Source organism: Pelodiscus sinensis, chromosome 1 (genome assembly GCF_052426305.1).
Source record: "Pelodiscus sinensis isolate ZL-2025 chromosome 1, ASM5242630v1, whole genome shotgun sequence".
NCBI classification, from domain to species: domain Eukaryota; kingdom Metazoa; phylum Chordata; order Testudines; family Trionychidae; genus Pelodiscus; species Pelodiscus sinensis.
In genome coordinates this window covers 351,220,241-351,228,150 of record NC_143052.1, presented here as the reverse complement: position 1 = coordinate 351,228,150, position 7,910 = coordinate 351,220,241, and positions in this window count along the sequence as shown.

Below are 7,910 nucleotides of genomic sequence, written 5' to 3'. Positions count from 1 at the left end.
CCTCTTGCGGTCCTGGGCAAGCTCCCGGGAGCCGCCAGCCTGGTCCCGGGAAGAGGGGAAGGGCTGAGGGGTATCGGGTGGCTGGCTCGAGCCGTGCCAGGTGCAGGGTCTGCTGGCTGGGTGCTGGCAGGCTTGCACCTGGCACGGGCACCGTAGCCAGCCCGTGCCCCTTTAACGGGTCCGGGGTCGGGAGGGGCGCAGACGAGTTTCCCTGGTGTTGGCCAGAGTGGCCACCAGGGAAAACTGGGGAGGGCTAGCCTTCCACTAGTTCGAATTAAGGGTCTATACAGCCCTTAATTCGAACTAGTAAATTCGAACTAGGCTTAATCCTCGTGGAATGAGGATTACCTAGTTCGAACTAAGCGCTCCGTTAGTTCGAATTAAATTCGAACTAACAGAGCGCTAGTGTAGCGCCTATGAAAGTTAGTTCGAACTAACGTCTGTTAGTTCGAACTAACTTTGTAGTGTAGATATACCCTGTGTTAGTAAAGGACATTTTTAGTAGAAGTCATGGATTGGTCACAGACAGTGAACCAAAATTCATGGCTCTGTCCTGTCCATGACTTTACTATCTATCCCTCACTAAAACTTGGGCGGGCACCCAAGGGTGCTCTGGGAGAGGTGGCCCGGGATGCGTACTGAGGTTGTGTGGTTTGGGGCTGCGGCATGCACCCTGGGATCCGCATTGTTGTGGGCGGGTGCCTGTCAGAATCCTGTCAGAATCCTGGGAGAAGAAAGCCTTCCCCAAACTCTTTGGCTTCCACCAATTCAAGATCATGTCATTTGGCCTCCACAGGGCGGCAGTGAATTTTCTGAGGCTAATGGGTGGATATTACAGCGGCTGGGGCAATTGGCAGCAGTACGTGGCTATGATTAGTGGAAAAAGAGGCTGGTTTGGGGAAAAGGTTGGGTGCAGTAGGGAGCTCACGGCAGGGACGGGGGTGCAGGAGGGGATGCGTGGTCTGAGAGAGAGGTTGGGTGAAGGAGGGGGTTGTGATGTGGGGCAGCAGATTGGGATGCAAGGTGCTGGAGGGGCTATAGGTGCAAGAGAGGATTGTGGCCTGGAAGAGGGCTGAGGAGGGGTGCAGAGTCTGGGAGGTAGCTGGGATGCAGCAGAGGATGGGGTGCCAGAGGCAGGCTCTAGCTGGAAAGCGCCTACCTAAGCAGCTCCCTGCCAGCAGCACTTTCAGGCAGACTTCCATGCCTGCCAACATCCCCAGAACGCTGAGCTCGCTGTTCCATGTGGCTTTCTCTGCTGTGAGGAATAGATATATTCATGGAGGTTAAGTCCATGGATGGCTATTAGCCGGTATGGGTAGGAATGATGTCTCTAGCCTCTGTTTGTCAGAGGGTGAAGATGGATGGCAGGAGAGAGATCGCTTGATTATTACCTGTTCAATTCACTCCCTCTGGGGCACCTGGTATTGGCCACTGTGGGCAGACAGGATACTGGGCTGGATGGACCTTTGGTCTGACCCTGTATGGCCGTTCTCATGTTCTTTTGAGGGATGGGGAGGAGGTTTCTCCCACTGCCCCTACTCCCAGCACAATGTCTCAACTCCTATTGGCTGGTTTCCAGCCAATGGGAACTAACAGATTGTGCTGCTCTGCACCCACCCCTCAGCACAATGTCTCAGTTCCCATTGGCTGGTTTCCAGCCAATAGGAGCTGAGACATTGTGCTGGCAGTTTGGGGCAGCACACAAAGCCTCCCTGCCCACATGTGAAGCAGAGAGCCAAAGGGAGCTGCCAGCTCCTTTGAGTGGCATGGAACAGGTCCATGCCGCAGGACCTGCTTGGATTAAAAGGCTTGGTGGGCCGCATCTGGCCCACAGGCCAAATCTTGCCCACCCTTGTTATAACTGGAGTCTATTGCCTTTGTGCCTTGACATCCTGAATCCCACCAAATGCAGATGGACACTGGGCGCCGAACACACATCTGTGCCTTTGAACATCTGCCTCCCTCCTCCCTAACCCAATTATAGTTTGTGCAGTTACTCTAGCAATCCACATGCTTCAGGGCACGTGCTGATCACTGAAAGGGTCAGGAAGCTGCTCCTGCCCATGGCACGATATTGCACTGGGGGGGAAGTTTAGGACTAAGCAGGGTCACTCCGTGCTGTCCTGGGTTAGACAGAGGCCATTAGAGGGGTGTGGCTGTTACTCAGTATTTGAAACATGGAGCTACAAGAGCTGTTCCATTTCATGTCACAGTCACAGGGATTCAGCGCAGAGCTCGTCAGCTGGGAGAGATGGAGGAGAGGCAGCCGCACAGAAATACTGATAGGTAAATGAGAACGTCATTGGCTCTTCCTTTTCTCCCTGATGTTTCAGTGGCACCGGACCACTCTATCCAGTCTGCAAGATTCAACATGCCTGGACAAGATGAGCCGCTGACATCAGTGAATCATTTCTCCATGCCCAGGGGAGTCTCACATGCTGAAGTTCTCCAGGGTCTATTTTCTACTCTTCACACTTCTCACAGGGTGCTGGGAATTGTCCAGGAATCCAGGGCAATCCGAGGGTCCGCAGGGAGTATACATGGGGATGATAAAGGTTGCTCTCCAGCGCTGCGAGTTTCAGACATGTGAGATTCATGCTCCAATTCCTAGGGCTCTTCCTGTTGCAGGAAGAAGAGTTCCTCTCTCTGCTGAGGTGAATTTCGGTGAGTTGCCTGTTTCTGCAAGAGGGTTAAGGGCTCTAGAAGAGTCACCTGGTGAAACTGGAATGAAAAGTTTATTGGACATAGTTCAGACAAAGATTTGTGTTTCAGATCAGTTCCTTGTCTCTTCCTGTGTCCTTCTCTCTGTCTCATTGGCTTCTCTCTTTTGGGTGTATGTGGATTTTCCTCTGGTTCGCTCAGCTTCTCCAATTCAGCAACTTCACGACCCTAGTAGGAAGAGCAGCCAAGGCCTCTGCAGTGGATGTCTGTGTTACCAAAGAGTTCACTATCAGAATGGCTAGGTTGGTCAGGTTCTGCTCTTACCTTGTGCCCTCAGTGTGCCACTCCAGATTGACACTGGCCTCCGAGAGAACAGAACCAGGGACCGGGTGTTTTGAAACCTCCATACCTCATGCCCAGTCACATGGGCTGGAGGTTTTCCTTCAAACTCGTTCAGCACCCTCCGGAATAGCACTATCTATAGCTGGTAAAACTCCCAACAGAACCAGGAGGTCTCCCTAAATCCTCATATAGGGACTTAGCTAAAGGTCCTGAAAAATGTCTGTGACTTCACCCATAGTCATGCTCTGGCCTATAGGGATAGGTGAGCTGTTTGGAGCAAATCAGAACTGACAGAAGAGTTCCCGAAATCCCAGATGCACTGGCTTAGAGATCAAACCAAGCAGCATCACAATTTGTGTGCGGGGGCTATAGGTTCTGTTCTCACCGTGTTCCTGCATTTCTTGGTCTGGAGAAGACAAAAGCGACGAGGAGTCCTGTGGCACCTTATAGACTAACTGAAGTGTAGGAGCATAAGCTTTCGTGGGCAAAGACCCACTTCGTCAGATGCATGTAGTGGAAATTTCCAGAGGCAGGAATAAATATGCAGGCCAGGATCAGGCTGGAGATGACCAGGTGGATCCAATCAAGGAGGATGAGGCCCACTTCTAGCGGCTGATCTGGAGGTGTGAATTCCAAGAGAGCAGAAGCTGCTTTTGTAGTTAGCAAGCCATTCACAGTCTTTGTTTAATCCAGAGTTGATTGTGTCAAACTTAAAGATGAACTGTAGCTCAGCAGTTTCTCTTTGAAGTCTGGTCCTGAAGTTTTTTTGCTGCAGGATGGCTACTTTTAGATCTGCAATTGTGTGTCCAGGAAGATTGAAGTGTTCCCCTACAGGTTTTTGTATGTTGCCATTCCTAATATCAGATTTGTGTCCATTGATTCTTTTACGTAGGGACTGTCCTGTTTGGCCGATGTATATAGCAGTGGGGCATTGTTGGCACATGATGGCATATATTACGTTGGTGGATGTGCAGGAGAATGTACCAGTGACAGTATGGCTGATCTGGTTAGGTCCTGTGATGGTGTTGCTGGTGTATATATGTGGGCAGAGTTGGCACCGAGGTTTGTTGCAAGGATTGGTTCCTGAGTTCGAGTTATTATGGTGCGGTGTGTAGTTGCTGGTGAGAATATGCTTCAGGTTGGCGGGTTGTCTGTGGGCAAGGACCGGCCTACCTCCCAAGGCCTGTGAGAGCGAGGGATCATTGTCCAGGATGGGCTGAATTTCCACTACATGCATCTGACGAAGTGGGTCTTTGCCCACGAAAGCTTATGCTCCTACACTTCAGTTAGTTTATAAGGTGCTACAGGACTCCTCGTCGCTTTTGCAGATTCAGACTAACACGGCTACCCCTCTGATACTGGAGAAGACAAGAGGAGATAAAAGGCTGTTTCTGGCTTAGTGGAAATCAGAAGGTGTTGGGAATTTCACGGGGGTAAGTCCAGGAAGGCACAGAGTTGGGGTAGGGCGGAGAGGAGCATACGGTATCCAGATCACAGTAACACAAAGTCCTAAAACCAGATGAAATGGGGAAGGGACAGCCTGGGGGTTTCCAGTTGAGGAATATTATTTACGTAACGTCAGGCATTTCACTGGTGGAAAGAACCATTAATCTTTGCTCCATAGTCGGTTCAATCTCAGCCTCCTGTCTATGCTCCCTTCCCCTCCCAGGCTGCTTCCAAGAGCATGCTGGTAACCTCTGTCATCGCCATGGTCCCCTGGCACCTTGGATTCCCAAAGTCTCTGAGCTGCTTCCCACAGCTCTTCCAGTGCAGGGCAGGAGGCCTCTCCCTTCTCACTCAGTCCCTTGCCCGAGGGGACTTCAGTGACTGTATTTCACCAGTGAGAAATCACACAGACAGTGTCACAAGGGCCAGGACACATGGGAAGTTTCACGAGGCATAAGGGAGCGGTCAACAAAGGCATTTCCTATCGACCGATCCGCGTCTTGACTGTCTCACTGTGCCAACGATCAGCAGAGCCAGCATAGCACAGCGGCCATTTTTATTTTAATGAAGCTGGGGATATTTAAATCCCCACTTCATTGACTATGTCGGGTAGCCTATTTTACATGCCTCTGTCAGCAGAGGCATGTAGTCTAGACATACGCCATGGCTGCGTCTAGACTGGCATGATTTTGCGGAAATACTTTTAAAGGAAAAGTTTTTCCATTAAAAGTATTTCCGCAAAAGAGCATCCAGACTGGCATGGATGCTTTTGTGCAAAAAGTAATTTTGTGCAAAAGCATCCTTGCCCAGTATAGACACGCTTTTGCACAAGAAAGCTCCGAAGGCCATTTTAGCCATTGGGCTTTCTTGCGCAAAAAATTAAGGTGCCTGTCTCCACTGGCCCTCTTGCGCAAGTATTCTTGCGCAAGAGGGATTATCCCTGAGCGGGAGTGTCAAAGTATTTGTGCAAGAAGCACTGAATTCTTACATTAGAATGTCAGTGCTCTTGCAGAAATTCAAGCGGACAGTGTAGACAGCTGGCAAGTTTTTGCGCGAAAACTCATGCTTTTGCGCAAAATCTTACCAATCTAGACGCACCCCATGTGTCTACCTTTAACTTCCAGCCCTTAGATGATGTTAGAACTTGCTCTGCTAGACCGATGAGCCCTTTATGCAATATTTATTCCCGTGTAAGTGCATATAAACTTCCAACAAGTCACCCCGGAGCCTTCTCTTTGTCAGGCGAAAAGCGTTGAGCTATTTGAATCTGTCCCTGTAAGGCAGGTCCTTAACCCTTTAATCCTTCTTGTGAGTCATCTCTGACCCCTCTCCAATGCATCACCATTCTTCTTGGACTGTGGACACTCAGAGTTGGGAACAAGGTTCCATCTGCAGTCACACATGTGCCAAATACAGAGGTAAAATGACACCGCTCCCTCTCTTTGAAATACCTCTGCTTATCACCTCAGGGTGGCATTCGCTTTTTTGGCCACAGGATCATACCGGGTTCTCATGTTTTCCTTATTGCACTTTGCATGACAGACACCCCCCCATTGCTACACCTCAGACGAAGTTGGTTGTCTGCAAAAATGTCTCTGTCAGCGAAACAGAGAAAGTATCCGAGGTGAAGGCCTATAGTCCTATAATACCAAGATCCTTGTGTCTTTCATGTCTGTTCTGTGGAGCACAAAGTCATAGAACAGCAGGAAAAGCTTAAAAACCAATGAATCATTAACAGCACCTTAAAGACTAACAAAACATGCAGATGGTATCATGAGCTTCCGTGGATACAACCCACTTCTGCAGATGAATGGAGTTTTAAAAGTCCAGTTCCAAAATAAACAGGGGATGGCGGGGAGTGGAGGGGGAAGAAAGGGGGAAAATAGTGTATTAGAGTGTTCCTGTTACATGAAGCTGATAGAGAAGGTGCAAAGTGTTCTTATATATCCATTGTTTGGTTGGTTAAATGAAGTTAAATTCCAGCCCTTCCCTGTGTATTTGGCTTGTGGAATTGGCCTAAAACAACACAGTGACTTTGAGATCCATTAATGAGTGCCTGGGCAGGTTAAAGTGCTCTTCAACAGGCTTCTGTGTGTTGCCTTTTCTGATTTGTGTCCATTAATTCTTTCCCATGGAGACTGTTCAGTTTGTCCAAAATACATGGCAGAGGGGCATTGCTGGCATTTGATGGCACAGATCACATTAGTGGATGTGCAGTTAAATGAACCTCTGATGTAGTAGCTGATGTAGTTGGGTCTAGTGATGAGATCACTTGTGTAGATGTGTGGACAGAGTTGGCACTGGGATAGCGTCTGTTTCCATGGGACAAATGTGTCTTTCCAGCATAGGAATTGCAGGATAATGAGTCTTGTGGATAAGGGTGGACATGGTATACTTAGACTATAGTAAGGCATTTGATACGGTCTCATATGATATTTTTCTCAATAAACTAGGCAAATACAACTTAAATGTGGCTGCTATAAGGTGGGTGCGTAACTGGCTGGATAACCGTACTCAGAGAGTAGTTATTAATGGTTCACAATCCTTCTGAAAAGGTATAACAAGTGGGGTTCCTCAGGGGTCTGTTTTGGGGCCGGTTCTCTTCAATATCTTCATCAACGATTTAGATATTAGCATAGAGAGTATACTTATTACGTTTGCAGATGATACCAAGCTGGGAGGAGTTACAACTGCTTTGGAGGACAGGGTCATAATTCAAAATGATCTGGACAAATTGGAGAAATGGTCTGAGGTAAACAGGATGAAGTTTAATAAGGACAAATGCAAAGTGCTCCACTTAGGAAGGAACAATCAGTTTCACACATACAGAATGGGAAGTGACTGTCTAGGAAGGAGTACGGCAGAAAGAGATCTAGGAGTTATAGTGGACCACGAACTAAATATTAGTCAACAGTGTGACGCTGTTGCAAAAAAAGCAAACATGATTCTAGGATGCATTAACAAGAGTATTGTGAGCAAGACATGAGAAGTCATCCTTCCTCTCTACTTTGAACTGATTAGGCCTGAGTTGGAGTATTGTCTCCAGTTCTGGGCACCACGTTTCAAGAAAGATGTGGAGAAATTGGAGAAGGTGCAGAGAAGAGCAACAAGAATGATTAAAGGTCTAGAGAACATGACCTGTGAAGGAAGACTAAAAGAATTGGGCTTGTTTAGTTTGGAAAACAGAAGATTGAGAGGGGACGTGATGGCAGTTTTCAGGTATCTAAAAGGTGTCATAAAGAAGAGGGAGAAAAATTGTTCTTCTTGGTCTCTGAGGATAGAACAAGAAGCAATGGGCTTAAACTGCAGCAAGGGAGGTTTAGGTTGGACATTAGGAAAAAGTTCCTAACTGTTAGGATGGTTAAACACAGGAATAAATTGCCTAGGGAGTTTTTGGAATCTCCCACTCTGGAGATATTTAAGAGTAGGTTAGATAAATGTCTATCAGGGCTGGTCTAGAC